Below are 25,463 nucleotides of genomic sequence, written 5' to 3'. Positions count from 1 at the left end.
AAATGCAAAGTAAACAATAAATACAATACGAAAATCACAATGTGCTGAAGAAAGTGTGTAAAAATGTAAATATGATGAATAAAAAGATGTAAACCCAGCTTAATTACAATGTTTTAAAACCTTTAACAGGTAGAAAAATGAGAGTCAATGCATATATATATTTATATATATATATATATATATATATATATATATATATATATATATATATATATTTATATATATATATATATATATATATATATATATATATATATAGTGGAATAAATAAATCAATAATTTGGGTAGTCAATGAATGAAACATTTATATAAAAAGATGTTTATAAAATCAAGTTTGTAAAATGTGTATGTAAAGATGTACTTAAAAGCTAAGTGAAATAAACTGTAAGTAAACAGTGTTGCCATATTATACCACTGCAGCTCTTTTCTTTAAAATACAGGCAAGAGAAATGCTTTCATTAATACCTGGTGCTAATGACGCAATAAGTCTTAGCTGCCAGTATAGTTCTTTACACTCAATTAAATTGTCCACGTCACAGCAAGATGTCCCGTTCGATTCTCAGCCAGAGCGTCTTCTGTGGAGACATGCGTGAATCGGCATACCTTCATTGAAGGTTGTGCATTAGGGCCGGCAACTCAGCACGTAAAAATCAACTGCCAATTATTAGCAGACTGGAGTTCCGCTGTGGCGACCCCTAACCGGGAAAAGCTGAAAGACACAACAACAACAACCACTATAACTAGCAGCTGTTGCCCTGTCAATAATAAAAAATGTAAACCTTTTGAAATTAGAGCAATCATTTGTGTGCCTATAAAGTACATTCATTGTTTACCTACATTTAATATCATAAATGTGCTCCCTAATTCTTTCTTTTAGCTTTCTAATTGTTTTCCCAATATAGAAAGCATTGCACAAGCTGCATGTGTCAGGATACATTATAAGGGAGGTGTTGCAGTCACACCTCCCAGGACAAGGAATGGTCCTGGCAAAGTTGTCTACCAATACATATGGGCCCTCATTAATGAACCTGCAGAATTTACAGGTTCCAGATTTATGCATGGTCCCATGGGTCCTCTTTAAACTTTTTCCACCACCTGGCATTTCCAAAAGAGATTTAATGTTCCTACCCTTGGAAAAAACAATCACAGGACTGACCCTAATGTACTTTTTGATTTCACTGGGAAAAAAGTCCCAGAAAAAAAATTGAATAATACTTGTCTAACAAAAGACATCAGTACTGTATGGAATGGTGAAAATGGGTGTAGTTCTATCGTGATTTTGTAAATATGTTTTTATATACATGTTTCATTCATTGGCACGTTTAATTTATTGTGAATTAGTTATTTATTCAACTATTTATATAGGCATTGACTCTTTTTTTTACCTGTCAGAGGTTTTAAAACATTGTAATTTAGCTGGGTTTACATCTTTTTATTCATCATATTTATATTTTTACACACTTTCTTCAGCACATTGTGATTTTAGTATTGTATATGTTGTTTACTTTACATTTTATACTGCATTTCTATATAATATTTACTATTATTGTATTTTAACTTCATCACAGTTGTGTGAATTTTGTGTTTCTGTGCTTCATGAATGTAACATACAACTCCCATAATTCCTATTTGTGATATTTCCTGCTCTGATGACTCTGATGAAGTCTACATGACGTTAATTTTAGACAGAGCCGCTCAGTTTTTTATTGTATTTATTTCAATAAACAGTTGATTGCAGTGCTGGTTGGACCCTTTGTTTGTTTATTTCAGTTACTTAATATTGATTCAGTGGTGGAGGAGCCTACAGTGGTTTACGAAGAGGGTTTTTTTTGAGGAACCCCAGATAAGGAGGTTGGTGAGACTGGCCAACCAACACAGAGATTTAAACTATGGCTCACAAACTGATTCGAGACCCCAACAGCTGAACAGTTTTCAGAACTTTTGGGGCAGGGGGAGGGGTTAGATTCAGAAGAAATTGAACTGTAAATGTGGCTGTAATTTAGAAGTGAATGTGTGCAATAGTGAGTCTTTTAACATTTACAATTTATCCGACACCACTATTTCTGCAGGATATTTGTCCATGTTTAAAAAAACAATTTAACTTCATTATTTTAAATTTGACATTGTTTACATATTGCTCCAGATGAAATTATATGTTAGAATTCTTAATCTTAAATTGCTTAACCTTAAATATACTTTTTGCATACAAAGGAAATCAATCTCTTGAGCTAGGTCCACCCAAAATAAAAGGTACTTTTATACCCCTCTCCCAACTCATGGGTTTCTGTTTTTGACAACATTTGTGATCAAGAATTTAGGAAGACTTTTTGTCAAAGCAAATCCTGACATAATGTATTTATGAAGAGAGAATGTGTTTGGAAACCTTAATGCCTGCTAGAAGTTTGAGTATTATGAAACCCAACAAGTGTGTGTGGGGGATAGTTGTTGTTATGAACAGTTTGGATTATTATTCTAAAATGTTTTGTTATTATCTAATGATGTTACATATGTTACAGTGTCACTTAATGAAATTTCCATTGCATATGCCAAGATGGATTTTACTTTATTAGACATGATTATGCAGGGGGACATTAACCATGAAGAATAGGAATATCTTAATGTTAGTAAGCCAAAAATAGCATTGATATTTGGTATTACAAAAATCCACAAATGTATGGCCGATCACCCATTGAGGCCTATAGTGTCTGCAAGAGGGTCAAAGACAGAGACGTTGGCCAAATATGTGGATTATATATGTACATTCGTTTTAGAATTTGAGTCTTACATTTTGAAGGACTCTTGGCATTTATTACAAATACTAGATGCATTACAATACAATGATGACATTTTTATTACTGTAGATGCTGTGGACCTTTTTCGGTCATCCCCATGGTGTTGGAATGGATTTTTTTTTATTTTTTTGTCCTGTTACTCACAATTGTCTGCTCATGATATACGGGTGGTCACTACCCTCCTTGAATTATTGTTAAACAACAATTTTTATATTATGAAGGAGAGTATTACAAGCAGATTTCAGGTGTTGTCATGGGTGTAGCTTGCTGGCCATGTGGTAGAAAGTGGATCTGTTCACCCCCGAGTTTCGTTCAATGGTCCATGGATATTTTAGGTTCCTGGATGATGTGCTTCTCCTTTGGAAAAGCACACTAAAACAATGGAAGCAGACCCATTCACTATGGCAAGATTCCACTAGCTTTCTTAAATTTACCTACTCTTACAATGTTGATAAGATCAATTATCTAGGCACCCTACTTGAAAAGAAACCTGATTTTGAGTGCTACTCCTCTAGTATTTTCAGGAAGGAGACAGAAGGAGACATTTTCTAACATTTAATTACATTTTGAGAGCTGTCACCCTTTTCACCTAAAAGGTAGGTGGTCAAGTGTCAGATGATTAAGTTCTCTAAAATAATATCTGATGGTAATATTTTTGATAATGGAATTAGACTTTTGATTAGAGGTTTGTTAAAAGGGGTTATCCAAAATCAGGAATGAAGAAGTAAAACATCACACAGAACGGTTTTCAAATATTTTGAGAATCAGGTCTGTTCCTCCTGATGGCATTGTAAATGTCACTGAGGGTACTAGGATTATTGACAGTTTTGATAGAATTATACCCATTTTCACAATTCCATACAATATGGATGCCTTTTGTTATACAAATATTATTAGATTTTTCTGGGACCTGGCTGTTCCACGTGAAATCAAAAAATATATTAGGGTCAGTCCTGGGACTGTTTTTTTCCAAGGATAGGAACATTAAATCTCTTTTGGAAATGCCAGGTGGTGGAAAAACTTTAAACAGGACCCATGGGTCTATGCATAAATTTGGAGCCTGTAAATTCTGCAGGTTCATTAATGAGGGCCCATATGTATTGGTAGAAAACTTTGCCAGGACCATTCCTTGTCCTGGGAGGTGTGACTGCAACACCTCCCTTATAGTGTATCCTGACACATGCAGCTCGTGCAATGCTTTCTATATTGGGAAAACAATTAGAAAGCTAAAAGAAAGAATTAAGGAGCACGTTTATGATATTAAATGTAGGAAAACAATGAATGTACTTTATAGGCACAAAAATGATTGCTCTAATTTCAAAAGGTTTACATTTTTTATTATTGACAGGGCAACAGCTGCAAGTTATAGTGGTGATGTGGACAATTTAATTGAGTGTAAAGAACTATACTGGCAGCTAAGACTTAATGAGTAATCAGCACCGGGTATTAATGACAGCATTTCCCCTTGCCTGTATTTTAAAGAAAAGAGCTGCAGCGGTATAATATGGCAACACTATTTATGTACAGTTTATTTCACTTAGATTTTAAGTACATCTCTACATACACATTTTACAAACATGATTTTATAAACATCTTTTTATATAAATGTTTCATTCATTGACTACACAAATTATTTATTTATTTATTCAACTATTTATATAGGCATTGACTCTCATTTTTTTCCTGTCAAAGGTTTTAAAACCTTGTAATTCAGCTGGGTTTACATATTTTTATTCATCATATTTACATTTTTTACACACTTTCTTCAGCACATTGTGATTTTTGTATTGTATATATTGTTTACTTTACATTTTTATACTGCATTTCTATATACTACTTATTATTATTGTATTTTAACTTCATCACAGTTGTGTGAATTGTATGTTTCTGTGCTTCATGAATGTAACATACTACAACTCCCATAACTGCTATTTGTGACATCGCCTGCTCTGTGGTATCCACACAATTTGATTGGCTGTTATTTTATAATTATATTTAAATGCATCATCAATGGTAGACAAAAACAACTCTGATGAAGTCTATGTGAAGTTGATTTTAGACGAAAGTGGTCAGTTTTTTATTGTATTAATTTCAGTAGACGGTTTGTTGCAGTGCTAGTGGGTCCCTTTGTGTTTGTTTGTTTGTTTTGATTACTAGTTTTTGTACCTTTTGTTGGTTAGGTTCATTAAAAACCCTGCAAGGTCTGTTTTCAGGGCCTTGCATTTTGTCCTCCCTTACATGCTTAGATTCATTTTCAACTGATTTTTTTCTGGCAGGTAACTTTCATCTTTCTTTTTTAGCCACTCTTCCTTTCTTATGTGAAGACAGAGATAAAGAATTCACTGAAAATTTCTTTATCTTTCCTGTTCACATTTTAGCCAAATTCTGCAGCTCCATCATAAAAGTCTTTCCTTCTTCTGTGTATCTCAAAAGTTTTTATTCCATATATTTAATCCAAGGGGTGGCTCATGCTATTAGACTGCAGGACTGCAGCCCCCCCCAGCTGCAAAATTTAAAAGAAGTTTAAAAATAAAATAATTAGCTGTGAGTCTTGGAACTCGAATTGTGCATGCATGCTCAGTGAGTTCCAGGTTTCTATAAATCCAGACTGCTGTTTAACCAATCCAGATTATAAAGAGAAGGCATCAATGTACAGATGGGGCTGGAAGACGATCAGACTGCAATGTCTGCAGTCACATATGTGGATACAAGGGAAATCAGACTGCAACGTTTGCAGTCAGATAGCTACTGATTGGCTCTCGCCGCAAGGGAAGGGAATTTGTCTCTCTCGCTGCAAGGGTACTTATTGTCCACACCTAGGGAGCTAAGTCTGTTGTGTAGGATTTCTGCCGCACAATTCTCCCGTCTGAATTATATCTCACAATTGTCCAGATTTTTGCAGAATGAATGCATTTTTGCTTCTTATTTTTGGTTTGTTCCTCATAAAATTTGTGGTTTTCTGGCAAATCATTTAGGAATGAAGTCACTAAATAATGACAGACATTGAGTTTCAGACTTCATACCCTTCAGAAAAATGTATGCTAAAGCAAGACCTGTTATTCTATCAACTGTCTAAGTTTATACAAGGGCAATTTTTAGTACTGTTTATTTGTTCCCCCAATAAATTTGGCCTTGTCCAGATTTCCTGCATTAAGAGGTTGAGAGGTACACGCAAATAAATCGCTTTATAGAATTAGGTATATCCAAACCTCTCAACTGTCCCTAATTTTGGCTCAAAATGTTGCTCTCCCCCTAATAATCCCTCAGCAAAATGGCAATTTTGGAAGAAACGTGGAGGGTTTACAATTAATAAATAAATGTAATGATCAGAGTTACACATTAATTTTATTTCTGAAACGCATATAGATTCTCTTATTTTGTCAGCTGCTCAACTTAACAGTACTAATATTAAAAAAAGTGTCTCTTCTTTGACAGGTTCCCAGCTGTATTGTGTGGCTATTTTATATTTTTGCATCACGTTTTTTGTTCTGTTTTCATAAAATTGTGGTTTTCTAGGCAAATTAGTGGCAAATCATTATAGACTGAAGTAACAAAATAATGACAGACATTTGAGTTTCAGATTTCATGCCATTCAGAAAATTCATACTAATGCAAGACCTACGATTCCATTATCTTTCTAAGTTTATAAGAGCAATATTTAAAAATTGTCCTTATTTTTGGGCCTTTGTCCCACTTCTGTTTATGGCTATTTCCAGATTTCTTGCTTTGAGGTTGAGAGGTATGATAAATGTGTCAGGGCCATCACCGTCAGCCAGAGACATTTCAAATTGTGACATACTTGTATAAAGTGACTCTGGATGTGTCCAAGCAAGGCATGGAGCAGTTATGCAGTGTCAGTGTGCAGAGTATCCCCCATCCAAGGTAGACACAAGTACTACAGTGGCTTTTCATCTGTCCATAATTTTTCAGAATGTTCTGGTTTTCTGTCATATTTTTATACTGTTGATTTATGCTTCTTATTATTCAGAAAATGCATATTGTTGCAGTGCCTGTTGCTTTGTGTTTAAGTAGCAATGCTTTAATGACCATCAGGTAAGCTTGTCTGAGCTTGTAAGATGCAAGAATAATCAACATTGAAAGCCTTTTTGCTGTTGCCATGCAGAGAATATTTACATAACTAAATAACGTATAAGCCTTATGTATTGAAATGCATATGACAGTATTTGTAATAAAGGACAGGATTACAGTATTTTCAGAAGTTCATTACATTTGTTGGAGATTTGCAGTCATCTTTGCAGGCTTTACCCGTAAACTAAATAGAATGCCAATATATCATGTGTGGTCCATAACCTGTGCAGTAATCCTTTAAGTAGTTTATCTTGAGCTTATTCCTTGTTTGCTGTTCATTTTTTACTTTGACCATGTTTTCCCCATGAAACAGGTAGATAGTTGTCAGGCAGCAGGTCTTTTTTGGATAAGAAACTTTTTTACAAGTGGGGGTATCACAGCAATTGCTACTTTCAGCATGTTACTTGATACTTTTATAAAGTTGAATATAAATTATAATTACAACTGCAGTGCAAGATGTGGTTTGAGTTGAGTGCTGCTTGTTTTTTTATACTTGATTTTGACTGGCATTCCAGTAATGTATTTAAAAAGTAATTTATTTTTTTATCCCTCACAATCTTTTTGTTTCCATCTAGATATTAAGTAAGCTGTCATGTAGCCAATGCACTGAAATATTTTTTTTCTTCTCCACGTCATTTTGTCTTGATTGGACTCTCATAATGACAGTTTGGCACCTAAAGAAAAGTATTTAATTAAAGTCCCAGTTTTTGTGGTTGTGAGCATAGCTCCACCCCTTTCCAGTTGATCACACCCCTTCCTGTTTGGCCCACCCATCCAGCTGTCTCCTCCAGCCCGCCTTTGATTAGAAGTCACCAGCTGCCACTGTTTAGTCCCCTTATTGCTTGTTGTTGCTCTGCATTTGATGTTCTAACAATGGCCCTAGATTTTTCTTGCTCCCTCATACTCCTGTCTACCTTCCTAAGAAAAAACTAATGTCTTTTGGCTTTTCCTGGTTAGGGGTCGCCACAGCAGATCTCTGGTCTGCTAATGATTGGCAGTGGATTTTTACAGTGCTGAATTGCCAACCTGACGTCCAACCTTCAAAGAAGGCACACCCATTCACGCACGCACGTACCTGCATGTCTTAGATGTCAACTCGACCATGGGGAGGACATGCAGACTCCACACAGAAGGTGCTCCAGCCAAGAATCGAATGGGAGAACCTCTTGCTGTGAGGCGACAATGCTAACCGCTGCACCACCACAGCTCTCCCTCCTGTTTACCTTTCTCCCTTTCTCATTTAACTAATAAAATTCCCTATCCTTTGCATGGACTGCTGCCTTAACCTCCCTAGATTGCAATATTGATTTTTTCCTTCTTATTATCTTGCTTCTTTTTTCCTAGACATTTTCCCATAGTTGCCAGTATGTTCAAATTTATCTTTGCCCACATTCTGTTCTCTGCATATCTCGGACCATGTCTTTCTTTCTCTTTCTCTCTGAATTTCCACCAACTTCTTCTAATCTGTCTTTCTATAGTCCCACATACTGGTTTTGCTTGTTTGTCTGGTCACTCCCCTTTTGCATGAAGAACCATAGGATCATACGAGGTTACTAGGCTATTGGCCCGGAATCCCTTATAAGCCTAGCCAAGAGTTTAGCCCATGTTTAGACAAATCAGCACCCAATGCCCCTGTCCAGCAGGGACATGGGTAGAATCCCAGGAGTATATTTTTTGTTTCCTATCCAATTATAAAGGTTACGCTTAAAAAAGGGTAAAGAGGTACTCTGCTTGATGTGGAGAGGGAGTCTATTCCATAGATGGGGGAGTCTCTGGGACACAAATCTGTCCCACCAACAAGTCTTGTTGATGTCATAGATCAGGTTGAGGCTGCGTGTGTGGGTTACTCAAGTGGAGCTTGACTTCCAGATATGCTGCAGTCCCATCAATGTGGGGTCCGTGATTGCCTTGTATGCCAGACAGAGGTCACCTCTGAGGAGTCTGTATGAAACTGAGTAGAGGGATAGGGCTTTTAGCCTATCTGTATATGGTGGATGTTTGAGGCCCTGGATTCTCCTAGTGAGGAACCTCTGTGGTCTCTCCAGCTGCTGCATGTGTTTTGTGAAGTACATGCCAAAAGGAGTGTTGCACTCAATAATGGGCCTTATAAGGGAAGAATACAGGGATGTTATGACCTCCTTGTCCCTGGATGAGATACCCTTACTTGAGTTGGGCCATGTAGAAGACTCTGTACAACGGAAGCAACATGGTGGTCAAAAGTCAGGTTGCTATCAACCTTGGTCCCCAGATTTCTCATGACTGATTGAGTGCTTAGGACATTGTTATTATATAATAATTTCTGGAGACGTCACTCTCCCCAAAGGGGATGATGATGCATTTTTTGGTATTCAGCTTGAGGCCATATTTCTGGCACCAGTCATTTGTCTGAGTGAGTCCCTCTTGTAGGATATCCACATCACTAGGGGAATGATGACACACCTAGCTTGCAGTCATCTGCAAACTTGGTCAGCCATAGCCCACTGGTTTTGGCCTGCACCTCAGAAAAGTATATCCCAAATAACAGAGGCCTCAAGACCGAACCCTGCAGTATGCCGCTTGTTATGGGTCTACTGCTTGAGGTGGCTTACCCTATTTTGACTACATGGGTTCTATCAGTGAGCCAGTTTGCTACCCATCTGGTAACATATGGATTGATGCCTAGTTGAGAGAGTTTATCTATTATGCCTGAGTGGGGAATAGTGTCAAAGGCTTTGGCCAGATCAAGGTAGGCAGTGTGCACTGTCTTCCCCTCGTCCATGGCTTTGGTAACTGTCTCAAAGAAGTCGACCGAAGTTAGCAGACATGACATCCCCTTGATGAAGCCAAACTGTGTGGGATCAAGTGTTTGGAGGTCGCCAATCTCCTTGTTAATCAGGTCCATGACAATCCGTTCCATGACCTTGCAGATCAGGCTAGTTAGGCTGATGGGTCTATAGTTTCCCAGATCGGTGCATGCTCCACCTTTGTGTAAAGGGATGACAGTGTATGTCCGCCACACAGCTGGGACAAAGCCAGTACTCAGGCTTTGGTTGAATAGGGTGCCTAATGGTGGTACAAGTTCCTGCCTGAGTTCATGTAGGATGCAGCCTGGGAATGTTATCTGGTCCCATGGAGGCTATATTTTTTGCCTTTGAGAGAGTAGTGATGACCTGTTCCCTAGATATAATGGAAAGGGGGCAGGTACTGGGGATGTCATGATTTACTGATGGGAGGACAGAGGGGTAAAGTTTTCAGTGAATCTGTCGGTCAACAAGTTTGCTATATCTACAGCATTTGTATATATGATGTCCTTGACCACCAGTTCTAAACAGATCTGGGTGCTTCCTTTGAGGTTGCGGACATATGTGAAGAAGGCCTTATTATTGGCTCTAGTAGATGTGGCCAATTTGTAATCGAAGCTTGGAGGATTTTACTAGTGCTCTTATTTGCTTGCTCAGGCTAAGGAGACATTGCTTCCAATTGGGCACCTGTTCCTTCTTGGTCTTGGACAGCAATTTTTTCCTTTTGTTATAGAAGTTATTTATTGCAGATGTCCACCAGACAGATTTACTCTTCCTTGAGGAGGAGGATTTAGTCCTGTCAGGTATTCATGATTCCATGCATCTATATAAATGCTTGTATAGTGCTTTGGTGTAGTTTTGGATATTGATGCCAGTTCCTACAGAGGGGGAGGGGGCTGTGAAGCTGTTTATACCATCCCTCAGGAGGCTGTAAGAAGCCTTGGAGATGTTTTTATGTCTGATCCTAGCTAGAGCGAAGTTGGGGAGATGTTGACTTCAAAAGTGACCGCTTTGTGGTCGGATCTTACCAAGGAGGATGGTACTATAGGGATGCTGCAGTGGTTACTCATGTTGGCTAACACCAAGTTAAAGATATTATCACACCTTGTGGGGGTATCAACTAGCTGTTCCAAGGCATTTGCATTGACAAAATCAAGGAAGGTTTGGGAATTTGCGTTCTGGCATGAGTAGTTCTTCCAATCTATGTTTGGGAAGTTAGTCACCCAGGATCAGGGAAAAGGGTTGAATCTTGATAGATTCAAACAGGTCCAAATAGGCAGATTGGGTATCTTGAGTCAGATTTGGGAGCCAGTAGCTAGCTATGATTTGAATAGGGGGCTTGTCAATGGTTAACTGCACCTGGAGTGTCTCTTGTGCATCATACTGTTTGACCAGCCTGGAGGTGTGCATGTCTTTAATGTATACTGACACTCGACCTCCTTTGGCTTTACTGTCTACAGTTTTGGGTCTAAATGTATGATAGGATGAGTAACTAGGTAAGGCTGGGATGCTCTCCACAGCTTTGAATCAGGTTTTGTGACTGCACAGATGTCAGCATTTTCCAGGGTTAGGAATGCTTGTGATGACTGTAGTTTCATGTTTAGACTCTTAGCATTTAGTAGCATGACCTTTAATTTGTGTGTTGTTGAAATTTTTATGTTGGCAGTTTTAACCTCATCACTTTTCCTAAAAAAGGCACTATAGGGGAGGCAAGAGCCTTTGCCAGAAGCCTGAAGCCCAGGTGAGACAGATGCAGGCCATATCTGGCAAAGCATTGTGGTCTGCCAATCATATCTTCCTAGGCTGTCAGGTACTGGATCCCCCTGGAATGACACCAGAAACTAAGCCAGTTGTTGAAGTCAATCATTTTCTGTTTGTACTGAGGCATCATCCTGGATGATGGCAGGATGCTGCTTAAGGCTAGGGACATACCTGCCTGGGACACATAATCGGTGAGCTCAATCATGTCTCTCTTCATATAGTCCAGAGAGGTACATCTCATGTCATTCATGCCAACATGGATTATGACAGAGTCATAACAGTACCTGTTGTTGAAAGACTTGAGTGCATGTGTGATATGGCAGATTCTGGCACCTGACAGACAACTGACCGTGACTTTCTCCTCATCCAACCTGGTGAAAGGCACATCTGTGTGTCTCACAATCAAGTCTCCTATGAGTAATATGTTGGGTTTATGGTGAAGCCTTAATGATTGTGAGGCACAGGTGTGTGGATTATGCATAATATGTGGTGGAGAGGGCTGTGGAGATTGCGTGTGTTTTTGCCTCAGAGGTCTCCTTTGTTTGGGTATGTTTATGCGGAGGATCTCCGCATATGTAGGTGTGTATTGTATAGGTGTGGGTGGTGTTTGGGGTGTAGTGATTGTGTTGAAAACCTTTTCAGTGCCAGATATACTGGCTTGAGGGGGAGAGAGCTTGGACTCTAGCCTCCTAATGTAATTGCATCTCTCACAAATTGTTTTCATAGGTGGTAGTAGTAGATGGTTGTCCGTGCACATGAGGCAGTTGCTTCACTGTCTCAGTATGCACATATCAATGAGACTGACAGGAGAAACTGTAGGAAATTGTCCATCCATATTTGTCAGAATCTGAGGGAGAAAGGCCAGGGAGAGCTAAGGGGTGGGCCTAAAGCCCAAGTGCTTAAACCAAAACTAACAGCTTAAAATAACACTTAACAATTTAGACAGGCTATAAACAAGCCATAATAAATGCAACAGAAAAGATGCAGTTGAACACTTTAGAGAACAGGCAGCAAGTAGCAAGAAAAAGCAAAGCAAGATGAAGTAACAGAGTAGTAGGAAGAAACACAAATTAGAAAAATATAAGCAGCTGAATAAAGTGTCTTTTTTTATAAAGTAAAAAGGGAGAGAGCAGAAACAGAAGATAATACAAGATTAAGTGACTAAGGGGTTTGGCCTTCCCAAATGATTACTGTATTAGGTAGAATGAGCTAAAGAGATGGGACTGGGAGGAGTGTCCCAGATCAAATTTATAGTAGGGGTGGGCAACTGCAAAAGCCACCAACTTTAAGAACACAACAGCAATAGGGTGGGAGGGTGAGAAGTTTCAGCACAGATCAGAAAACAATGCCAGCAAATATATAAATAAATCATTCAAGCAAAAATAAAGACAGTGCAGAACTCTGAACAGTTAAAGTGACAAAAAATATACTTATCACCTCTATATTTCCAGACTGTTTGAGAAGCACTCTTGGTCAGTGGTATGGTACTGCTGGCCAAAGATGCTTTTACTTGTAGCTCAGAGACCCCTTAATCCGTATTAAGTATGATGCCCAGTATTTTACTTTTTCTTGTACTTTCCTGTACTAGCTTTGGTAAACCCTTTTATTTAATACATCCACTATCTTATTATCTCTTTCCTAATTTGAATTCAGGAATACAGCAATTTGCTTCTGGGAGACTGAAATCTCCTGTTAGGAGTATTTTTTTTCCTTATCCAGGATCTTGTCTTTTATCTACCTGTTCATCATCCTTTCCTTCTATATCTGGTAGTCAGTATATTGTAAAGAAATAACTACTGGGTCACACAGTCTGTTCCCTCTGAACTGTCCACAAGACTGCTGTGATGTGAATGTCCTTAAGATTTCTCCTCTCCCTGATCAGCTTTGCTGTCCTCAGGTACCTCACAGTCTATGTCTTGCCTAATGTAGATCACTTCCCGTTCCCAGGTTTTGCCCTTTCTGTCCTGCCTGAGGAACATATATCCTAGGATTCTGATGTCCCAATCAGTTTTATCATTTGGCCAACTTTTTTCCCTTGTCTTATTGTCATCAAATCAATGGTTAAAAATGCAGAATTCCTGAACCTTGTGGACATGCCCTCCTTTTCAATGTTGCATATAAGATGTGGAGAGAACCTCTAGCATGGTAAACTGGGGTGGTGATCTCCATTTATAAAAATGTGGGACAAAAAAGTTTGTTTCAGTCATGGAATGATCACACCCTCTCAACCTCTCTGGGAATGCATATGCCATGATACAGGAAAAGTAGACTTTGTCCAGAAGATCAGCTTCTAATTCAGCAGAAGCAATGAAGATTTCATCTCAACCAAAACCATAGGATCAACTCTTTCTCCTTCTACAGATATTAGGAGGTGTTGGAGTTTACAAGAATGGTCTACATATGTTTTGTGGATCTTGAGAAGGCATATATGCATATACCATGAAATGTCTTGTGGGGTTGTTACAAATGTATAGGAACCTTCCTGAAATAAAAATGATTCTCTTTTGATACTTGTAAATGAAATAAGATCAAGACTTTTATTTATAGACTTTCAATATGACCTCTGACTATTTAGCAGTTTATCTAGAACTCTTCCAGCAGGGAAATCAGTAATGGCTGAAAATAGTCAGTAAAAAGTCACTTTGGTTTAAGGTAAGTTCCTGACTAAAATTATTCTGTTGGGATTGATAGGAGTCATAGGAATTTTAAGGCAATTGAGTCTTCCAACCATTTACAATGGCAAATACCAACCCTAAAGCTAAGTCAACTTTCTCTAGGAGGTCTAGGCTAGTCAATCCAGAGGTAAATTTGTGTGTAGTATTCCAATAGCACTAAGGCCATTTGTTAGATAAGGCAGCAACTGCAAATGTATGAGCAGTGAAGGAAGGCTAGGAGTTCAAGACATCAATCCAAGAGCACCCTGTAGCCAACCGTAAGTTCATCTTCTAACAGCTGACTATACAATCTCTATGAGCAGGTAGAGACTATACAGTATACATTACAATCCTACTATGTATAGTGCAACACCTTACAAATGCAGGCAATTTATAGCATCGCAGAAAATGGCTAAAAAGTTCAAAAGAGCACACCAGCCAAATAGCAACAACACTGTTAATAGTTCTTGGTTCCATCTCCTTTAACTAGTGTAAAGGCAGCAAACAATTTCTTGGCATCAAAGAAAAGAAAATCTAGGAGAAATAACGATAAAGTGGAGAAATTTGTGCTGGCCAAGTGATATGCAAATGCAAGTTATGTCTTCCAATAATCCTGAAGAGAAAAATTTCTCAGACATTTTCAGTCTTTAAAACTAATGGGTCCCTAGAGGAGCACACAGAATCAAATGTGGAAAGAATACAAAATAGAGGAAGCATTAAATAATTATTCTGATATATCGGTTAAGCTGCAAAAGTCACAAATGGAAATAAACGAAAGAGTGATGCAAATGAGGTATATCAAGAGGAAAATGTTGAGATTTAAGCCGTTTTTGGAAGGAACAGACTGTATAAACCTTATAAAGTCCAATATTAGCAACAGAACTGGTAGCCCAGAGTAGGACATGATATGGTACAGAGAACATCCTGTTTATGTTGCAAGAATTATTTTAGGAAACCAGGCAAGCCCAATAATTGTGAAAATGCAAACATGTCAACAAAATGAGATGCTAACAAAAATATGGCAATGGGGAAAGGTGTTGAAGGTCAGAGGTATCACAGCATTTGTAGAAAATAACTTACACCCAACAGAAACAGAAAAAAATCTATTTCAGGTATGATGGAATGCCAGTGAGCTGGAGTGAGATTTAAACTGTCATAGCCTGCAATATTCAAAGAATATTGAACAGATATTGGAAATAATTCTGCACTTTAGCCAGCAACAAAAGAATAAGGAGAAAGATGCAGGTCCAGCTGCAAAGCCATCTACAAAAAATGATAACCCAAAAGAAAGGCTGAGTGAAATTTTCCCTTTGCTCCATAAGAAGTTCGAAAACATAGAGAAAAATAGATCTGACCAGGAGAATTGGTGGAGAACTGGGATCGAACCAGGAACCAATGGAGTCTGAAGGTCAGCTGTCCAAGGAGGACTGAAACAGAAGTGGATCTGTAACTTAACTGGTGGAACTGCAGTGCATCAGCCATACTTTGTGGACAGTGGAGTTGAAATAAAATAGGCTATTCTGACTAATATTACATGTAAACAGCAATCTGACTTAACAGGATAGGGCTATAATTGTATTTAATTGCTTTGGATTATTATGACAAAATAGTATCAATACAACTACTGAAAATGTAAATGCAACTGTTTACTAACAATTCAGCTGCTAATTAAATTAAACATAAATAATAAAAACATGAATATGCTGCACTTATTTTTGTGGGGATGGGAGTGTAGATGTATGTGGATATATGTTTTCAGTTCTGAGTGTCGGGTAGCAATATAAGGCAATGAATTAAAAAACAGGATTTTTTCGATGTAAAAGTTACAAAGTACAAAAAGTAAATCAGGTATTGGAAACAATTCTGTACTTTAGCCAGCAACAAAATAATAAGGAGGGAGATACAGGTCCAGCTGGAAAGCCATCTACACAAAATGATAGCCCAAGAGAAAGGCTATGAGTGAAATTTTCCCTTTGTTCCATAAGAAGTTTGAAAAACACAGGGAAAATAGAGCTGACCAGGAGAAATGGTGGAGAAATGGGATTGAGCTAGGTGCCAATGGAGTCTGAAGGGCAACTGTCCAAGGAGGAATGAAACAGAAGTGGATCTGTAACTTAACTGGTAGAACTGCAATGCATCGACCACACTTTGCGGACTGTGGAGTTGAAATAAAATAGGCTATTCTGAATAATATTACATGTAAACAACAATCTGACTTAACATGATAGGGATATAATTGTATTTTGATTGCTTTGGATTATTATGACAAAAGAATATCAATATAACTACTGAAAATGTAAATCCAACTGTTTACTAACATAAATACAGACAATTCAGCTCCTAATTAAATTAAACATAAATAATAAAAGCATTAATATGCTGCACTTCTTTTTTGTGAGGACGGGAGTGTGGATTTATGTGGATGTATGTTTTCTGTTGTGTGTTGGGTTGCAATATAAAGCAATAAATTAAAGACATTTTTTTTCAATGTAAAAGTTACAAAGTACAAAAAATAAATTAGCATCATTTTGAAGCAAAAAGTAGAGATGTGTAAGACCTACTTACTGATAATAGTGGAGAATCAAATTTATTCAGTATCCTATGGGTAGTGTTCTAACCAGGACACAGCACCCAGGCAGCTTGCCAAAGCTCTAACTCTCTTCCCTCTCACTCACTCAGGCTGCTGATAGGCTGCACCCTTTTTGGAGGAAAGTATATCAGCAACCAGAGTGAGGTAAATCTTTTGGATTCTATTGCTCTGAAAAGGAAAATTTATCCTGAGCCAACAAACAACAATTAATAATCACCATACAAATCATCCACACAACAACAACCGTAACAAAGGAGGTTCTGTTCTACCTCAACTATTTACAAAAGGGGATGATGGGTGGGTGCTGCTACTACAGCAGTGAAGAAATGTGAGCATCTACTGTTAAGGATAAGTAGAACTTACATGACTGTACTATAGTCTTCATTCTGACTCTTGCAGTAGCCTATGGATAGATTCCCAAAGCTTACCTGTAGAATTCTTCTAGGAAAGCATGTCCTGGACCTAGAGAAGGAATCCATTTTGTAGTGCTTTGTGAAGGTATGGACAGAGGACCAAGTTGCTGCCTCTAAAATACTTTTAGAATCCACCCCTTCCCTGTATTCCATTGAAGAGGATAAGGTTGTGGTAGAATGGGCCTTAACTTTACCTGGAGTAGCGAAAAGGAATAGTAGATGACAGCCATCTTGGAAATAGCTTGTTTTGGCACCAGTCAGCCTTTCTTAGTCCCAGCATAGGAAACAAACAGCTATTTAGCCTTTGTAAAGTACTTAGTTCTGTCAAGGTAGTATCTGAGCTGTCTGTGTACATCCAGTGTAGGCAGAATCTGTTCTCCCCTGTGTTTTTTAGCTCTTGAAGAAAACTGGGAGATTGATGACTTGATTGAAGATTAACTCAGAAACAACTTTAGGACTGAATTAAGGATTACTGCATAAAGCAACCCTATCTTTGTAGAAAACAGATAAGTTTCACTCATGATGAGAGCTGGCAATTAAAATATTCACCCTGCATGTGACAGGGCAACAAGTAAAACAGCTTTCCAAGTAATGAACTGCAAGTCAACTTGACAGGCTGGTTCAAAGGGAGTTATAGTCAGTTTTTCAATAACAAAAATTGAGATCCCAAGGAGGAAGAATTTGCTTGCAAGGTGTCTCATATGCAACACTCCTTTCAGAAACTGGTTGACCTCAAACATAGAAGAAAGAAGGGGGTCAGTAGGCAGACAAGCTGACATGTCTACAGCATGGACCTTGATGGAAGGATTCAATAAGCCATCTTTACATAGTTCACACAAATATTTGACAATTAGAGGTGTACTTGCTTCCCTTTCAGGACCCCATGACTGGCAAGGCACCAAATAAAAATCTCTTCCATTTGCTAACATGAGACTTTCTAGTTGCAGGCTTTCTTGCCTTTCTTTAGTACCTGATGCACATCCTCATGAAGAAGGTGCCTAAAAGGTACTAAAATTAAATCATCCAGGCCATCAGTTGTAGTTGGTTGATCCTGGGATGTATCAAACTCCTTTGTTCTGTTTGAGTAGATCCAGTCTGTGAAGACTAAAGCAATGGAAGAGGTCAAAATTTTTCACACTGCCTACCTTGACCTGGCCAAGGCATTTAACACAATACCCCACTCAGGCATTGTTGACAAATTCAAGAGGTTAGGTACAAACCCATATGTCACCCAGTGATTAGACAAATGGCTCACAGACAGGACCCAGGAAGTTAGAATTGATGAGCCCAGCTCTATAAAGAGGCCAGTCACAAGTGGAGTCCCTCAAAGATCAGTCCTTGGACTGCTCCTTTTGGGCATTTATTTCTCAGAAGTCAAGGCCAATGTCAGTGGTCTGTGGCTGACAAAATATGCAGATAATTGTGAATTAGGAGCTGTCATTGGATCTCACATTGACACAAATATTCTCCAGGAGGGGCTGACACAGACAAATAACTGGTGTCAGAGTCATAGACTAAAACTATCAAAGTACATAGGTAATTTAAGACACAACTAAAACAGGCATTTAAAATTACATAGGGAATTAAAGGTGAATACAGAGACTATCAAATTTCTACAGTACAGGCAGGTCAAAGGTAGTAATTTGAGATTCAACTAAAACAGGCATTCATATTATATAGGGAATTTAAATTTAAAAAAAAACAGGCATTTAGGCTATCTTTTCAGAAACAGAGACTATCAAATTTCTTCAGTACAGGTATATAAAAATGTGAGACAGAAATAATTAAGTTTTAAAAAAAAAAAAAGAGAGTTACTAGAAAATTTTTTTTTGAGTTTGAGAGAATTTTTTCTTAGGTAGAGAGATGAAAAAAAATGGAGAAAAATAGAGTTGGGAGACATGATGGATGCAGGGAGAGGAGGGAAGGATCGTCAGCTAGGATATATATATATATATATATATATATATATATATATATATATATATATATGCCAAGAAATGCATAATAGTATCCTTTGGGAAGTCATCCATCCCTGGTAACTATCATATTGACAACACATCCCTTAGAGTTGACCCAGTAGTCAGGGACTTAGGGACACACAGATAGTAATCTAGCCTTTGATCATCACGTGTCTACAGTGGTGAGGAAATCATTCTATGTTGCACAACTTGTAAACAAAGGTATGGCATCTAAGTCCAAGGAAGTCATTGTTACACTGTATTCAGACCTATCATTGAGTATAATGCACCCTTTGGTATGTACCTAACCAGGCATATCCAACAACTGGAACTTCCACAGAGGTTCCTCACTAAAATAATACAGGGCATAAGTAATATGCTGCATGCAGACCACCTCAAGACCTTATCCCTGTATTCTGTCTCCTACAGGCTTTTGAGGGGTGATCTATGCCTGGCATACAGGGCATTGTCAGACCCCACTCTGATGGACCTCCTGCATATCCACAAAACAAACAGTAGCTGAATTACCCATTCTAAAGACTTAAACCTTGCCTGCGATATAAATAAGACCTGCTGGAGAGATAGGTATTTATCCCAGAGACAACCCTGTCTATGGAACAGGCTCCCCATCCATGTGAAGCAGAGTTCCTCCCTAACCCAATTCAAGTGCAATTTGGACAATTAGATGAAAAACTGGAAATTCATCCCTGGTTTGGCACCTATGTCTCTAATGTAAACAGGTAACCTGTCAATGGTTCATCTCCCAGGCCCAAGCTTACACTTATCAAGGGTATCAGAACTTGTCAGAGATTTGGGAAGCATGGCTGGCTTAAAAAGGCCCTTGTGGTTATTAGCCTAGTAAACATGTACTCACCTGTGAACCTATAAGAAGTTTGTCGTAATTGCCTTTGGCCAATTCCATAAAAAGGCAGAACCAATTTAGCCTGGGACAAAAGAGAGTCAACACAATGATTTCTGGTAATTCTTTCTGAATCTTTAGAAGTACCTTGGACATCATTGCAAAGGGTAGAAAAGCATACAGGAACATTCCTGACCAAGGGAATGACAGAGTATCTGTTTTCATGCTTAGCTGCAAGGATATCCTGAACAGAATTTTTCTAGCTATTGGTTTTGTAAAGAGGTGAACAGATCTACTTGAGATGTCCCCGGTATCTGAATTAAGTCCTGGAACATGCTTGTATTGTGACTTCACTCATAAGGGCCTGTCCAGGACCTGCTGAGTCTTTCTGCCACAGTGTTTGGTCTGACAGAATGTCAAAGACCTAAAAAGTCAGAGAATGCTGAACAGTCAACTTCAAAGTCCTCACTGCCAACCTGCAAAGAGAACATGACCTTGTGCTCCCTTGCTTGTTGAGATACCACACCACTGTGGTGTTGCCTGTAACCACTTATAAAGGGCCTGTTGTCCACAGATGGTGCAGAGTGTAACAATGTCAGGTGTTAGGGTCTATATTAGAACACTGAAGTTTCAAAACTTCGAATGTTCTAATATCGACCCCTATTCAGCAAAAGCTGAAAACATCAAACATACAGAACAGCAAATTTTTTCCTAGGGAAAAAATTTGCTGTTCCAAAACACATGCACACAACACAAGCACACCAAACAAACAGCAATCCACACACACACACCTAAAATCTTACACCTAACTCTACACTAAACTATATGCACACCACTAACTATCCACTTACCTTAACCCAAACCCTAACCCTAAGGTCCATCACTATCACACACTCACCTCACCCGCTCCCTAACCCTAACTCACCTACCCTGCCCTAAGCCTCACATCCACACAATCGTACACTTCCCTATCCTGCGCCCTAACCCTGACTCACCTAACCCACCCTAACCCTCACGTCCACACAATCGCACACATACCTAACCCGTACCCTAACCCTAACTAACCTAACCTGCACTCAATCGCACACTTACCTGAACCTGACCTGTAACTTTCCACCACAGTGCTGAAAATACTGAAGCAACAGAAATGGACAACCAAATTATTTCCCTAGGAAAAAATTTGGTTTTCTGTTGCTTCGATATTTTCAGCTTTCGCTGAATAGGGGTTGATATTAGAACATTCAAAGTTTTGAAACTTCGATGTTCTAATATAGACCTGAGGTGTTACCAGCTATGCCAGCAGAAGTAGGGCAGTGGATGTGTAACATATGCCAGCATAGCTAGCTGGAGTTTTGTAAAGAATTATATGTAATTTATATATCAAACTGATTTGTACAAATGCTTGTGTTGAAAATGTATTTGTAAAACTGCTTGTGTTAAAAATGTACCAACAGTGCATCCTACTGGACAGAAAAAAAGAAATATAAATGTATGTCAGACTGTACTGTAACTGTTGGAATTAATATATTGCAACAGATAATACTGGAAGAGAAGAGGTTAGGCTCAGCCCCAGCTAACTTTTATAAAAATATCCTGAAATTAAATTACTTAATTTAGGCCATAAAGATTGTATCTCACAGGTCGCAAGGCAGCCAGAAACAAAATGTCTGTACTAGGAAGCCTTCTGTATTGTCCTTGGGGATGAACTAATTGCTATTCTGGAAGGGTGGAAATCTGAAATTGTTTTATGACTTCCAAAAGCTGCAACAGATCTTAGCAAAGCTCTAGGTGTGTAAGGTAACACATCTATGATAAATCCTGGCAGCCTCTAGTAGGGGAACCAGAAGTTAGGTGACCAGATGTATGTGATGTCATTCTGTAATCCAGCACAAAAATGATGTTTAATAGCAGATGAGACAGAAATCTCAGAGCAGTCTGTTTTTGAAACCTGACATAGAAGGATCACTCACCTGATTCATCTTTGGTAAGCAACCAAGGAATGGTAACTCTTCAGATCAGTCAGGAAAATATAGTGAGATTAGTTAAGTACTGTTTTTCTGTATCGGTGTGAATCTATTCATCTGTGTTATTTTTAATATTTCCTGCGATTGAAACTCTGGTGTTTACTGTAAATAAATATTTAGTGTTTTCACATTCTTTTATTATGTATTATTAAATATATTTAAACTTGTCATTGTGGCTGGTCCTTTAGAGAATATTTTAACCTTTGAGAGTACTTATGTTTATTTGGTGACACTGTGGCCTCTCCTAAAAGCCTTACTGTTTGGCCAACATTACCATTTGTATTAGTACTAATTTCATTCAATATAACTGGGTACCTTTGTAAGAGCCTCACAGTAGCTGGTTTTGGTGTGTCTGGTGGCAGTAAGTACCTTATAGTCTGGGCAAAAGGTAGAAGAATGAGTAAATCTGTGCCAGCTTTTCCCAGGTGTGTGTGTGTGGTGTGTGTGCATGTGTGCGCGAGCAGGGACACAGAGCACTAGTTTCACAGAGAGAGTGGTGGAGAACTTGGGTTGGACACTTGACTGAGGACCTAACTCTACAGCAGTGCCAGTGGGGAGTCTTAACGGGAGCCTGGAGAGACAGAGAGGGAAATCCAGCCTCCAGACTGAGTGTGTTCCCTGTATGCTCTTAAGGGAAATTGTGCTTGAAGCAGAGAGCTGCATCTGGAAATACTGTGTGCATTTATTTTTGTTCCAAGTGAATGCCCCTCACTGGTGTCAGTGGTGTGGATTCAGGCTCTTTGATTACTGGCCCAGAAGAGGGATGTCACACAGAGATTTCCAAGCATGAATGTCTGCTAGCATTTCCTTTTTGTTTACATGCTTTGGTCTGTCTAAAGAGTCCCACAGACCCTTCACTTTTACTTTGATGGAAACTGCACCCAAGCATAGGTTCATAGGTAGGTACTAGACTATTGGCCCAAGGGCCTAAGTAAGCCTAGTCAACAAGGTTCCCTGGCTTTCACCACCTAAAAAAGTTATTTTTCCTGTGCCCCTGTTGAGCAGAGCCACAGAAGTGATCCCCTTGGTGAATTTCCTATTTCCCATCCACTCATCAAGAGTTTTCTTGAAGAGTGCTAATAAGGAACTCTGCTTGACATAGATAACATAATCGACAGGATTCAAACCTGTGTGAGGAAACCCCAATGGATTTCAAGTCCATCGCTTTAACCACTCGGCCATGATTACAACACCCTAATCTGAAATGTCTGTCTGAACAGACTGAACTGGGGCTGGAAGAAGAAAAGGGAGTCCTAAAATGAGAGCCATTTGATCCTTCCACCACTGCAACTTTTGCTTTCAAACCCCATCATGGGAATCTGGAAGTCCAAGGGGTGTAGATGCTGGGTCCAAAAATGTTGTAGGTACCATTGGAAGTGGCATGAAGATCAAGGATGTCTTGAGGCCTAGAATCCTGTGAAATTCTCTTACAGATGCCTGAAGCTATTGAGAAAAACTCAGAAAGACCTGCTGGTAAGTTATTATCTTTTCTTTTGGAAAGAAGCCTTCTGCTTGAGTATATCTATTAGGCACCCCCAAAAGACAATTTTGTGACAAGTTGTAAGACAAGACTTTTGTAGGTTCAAGTGAAATCCCAGATGTGACAGGAGGTTGGACCCCTTTGTTGAGGACTCCAAACATCTGTTAGAAGACTGCAAAAATAAGCAAGTCATCTAAATAAGGAAAAATCTTGATGTCCTGCAATCTGTAGTGAGCCCACACTGGGGGTAGACACTTTGTGAACACTCAAGGTGCAGTGGAGACCCCAAAGTGTAATGCAGAGTACTGAAAAATGTGGTCTATGTACAACAACCTTAGAAATTTTCTGAAACTGTGAGCAATGGGTACATGATGGTAAGCATCTTTCAGATCCAGTGTTACCATACGACAATGGTCTGGAAGCAGTGCAAGCACTTATTGTAGGCTTAACATTTTGAATTTTGGAAATTTCACATAAAGGTTTAGAAAGACAAATCCAATGCAGGTCTCCACTTGTGGTCCTTCTTCGGTACCAAAAATATCCTGGAAAATAAACATTGGCCCAAGTGATTTGCAAGTACTGGTTCTATGATCCTTGCTTCTAACATATGTTGACGCCATAGTGGAAACTGATCTGTCTGGTTTGGTGGATGTGAGGGAATTCCCCTGAAAGGAGGAGGGGAGTCCACCTGCTGCCAAGTGAATCCTTCCTGAATCATCTTCAAGTCCCATCAGTCTGAAACTGTCTAAACCAGTGATGGTGAATCTATGACACACTTCTCAAAGATGACACACCACAACATTTTAGGTGACACACCAGCGTTCACCAAAACCCAAGTTACAAAAGAAACTGAATGAACAATAATACAAGAAATATGTGACCCTGCACTTATTTATTAAAACTCAGCAACAGGAAAAATCATTAATTGATGTTAATCAAATCAAATGCAATGTGTTCCATATTTTTTTCAGTTGAATTCAAAATTACTATTAAAAGTAAGGTAATTTTTGATGCACTATTTTAAGCCCAATTATAAGTGTGCATATTGTTTTCTCCATTGTAATCCACTGATTTTTCTTTTACTTTTATAATACACAGCAGAACAAATGATTGGACTGTATTTTTTTAAGTAATTGAATATGTAAAGAATTGTTTCTGTTTTGTTCAGTGGATGGGGTGACACACTAAGAGTCAAGATAGGCATTTTCCGAATTTTTTGACACACTGAGTCCAAAAGGTTCACCATCACTGGTCTAAACCCTGGCTAAGAGGTTGATGGTCAGTAGGTGTGAAAGAGGAGGGGAAACTAGGGCAGGAGTGTAGGTAAGGTGATCAGATTCCCAGCATAGTCATTTAATAGTTGCAGCTTCACTTTTTGGGGAGAAAGTTACTTCTTTTATTTAGTTTGGAAGAGTTATCCTCCTGCCATTTTCTTTTGGAGGCCTGCTTGTTGTTAGGCTGGGATTTCTGTTTGTTCTAACATCTGAAGACTTGAGAATTGTCCTTGTTAGAGCAGAACCTCCAGACTCCATGAGTCAGTTTACCTCTGTCATCTGACTGTTTAAGGTTCTGTGTAACTGAGGACCCAAATACTAGATACAGGCTAAGTGGAGAATTAAGAATTTCAGACTTCAGATAATCAGAAAAAGTCTGATAATGCAATCAAATAAATCTTCTCAACACCACAGAAGAAGAAGCTCTAGGCACAGTGCCAGGGCAACCTTACACAGACAATAAAACAATAAATGCTTCTAAACTATAAGCATTTTAACACAAATTTCCACATATAGCCTTGATGATTCAAAATCCTAAAGACTAACACAGTAGAATAAAATCTCTTGCCTTGTTTGTCTAACCAGTTGCCATCCTTATCAGAGGGTATTTACTTAGATGAAGCCAAAGATTTCTTGTTAACTGCTGCTGCTGAAGTTATTGCAGCAGAGACAGCTGAAAGCCTTGCAAGCAGCTTTAAATATATCATCAACAGCTGGCAAAATGGGTGAAATAAGTACAGAATTAGGAACTTCATCCTCTAATAGTTCACAAAACCTGCCCATTTTGGG

This window comes from Protopterus annectens, chromosome 10.part0, assembly GCF_019279795.1.
Source record: "Protopterus annectens isolate FY-2018-M chromosome 10.part0, PAN1.0, whole genome shotgun sequence".
Classification (NCBI taxonomy): Eukaryota; Metazoa; Chordata; order Ceratodontiformes; family Protopteridae; genus Protopterus; species Protopterus annectens.
This window is presented reverse-complemented; position numbering follows the sequence as displayed.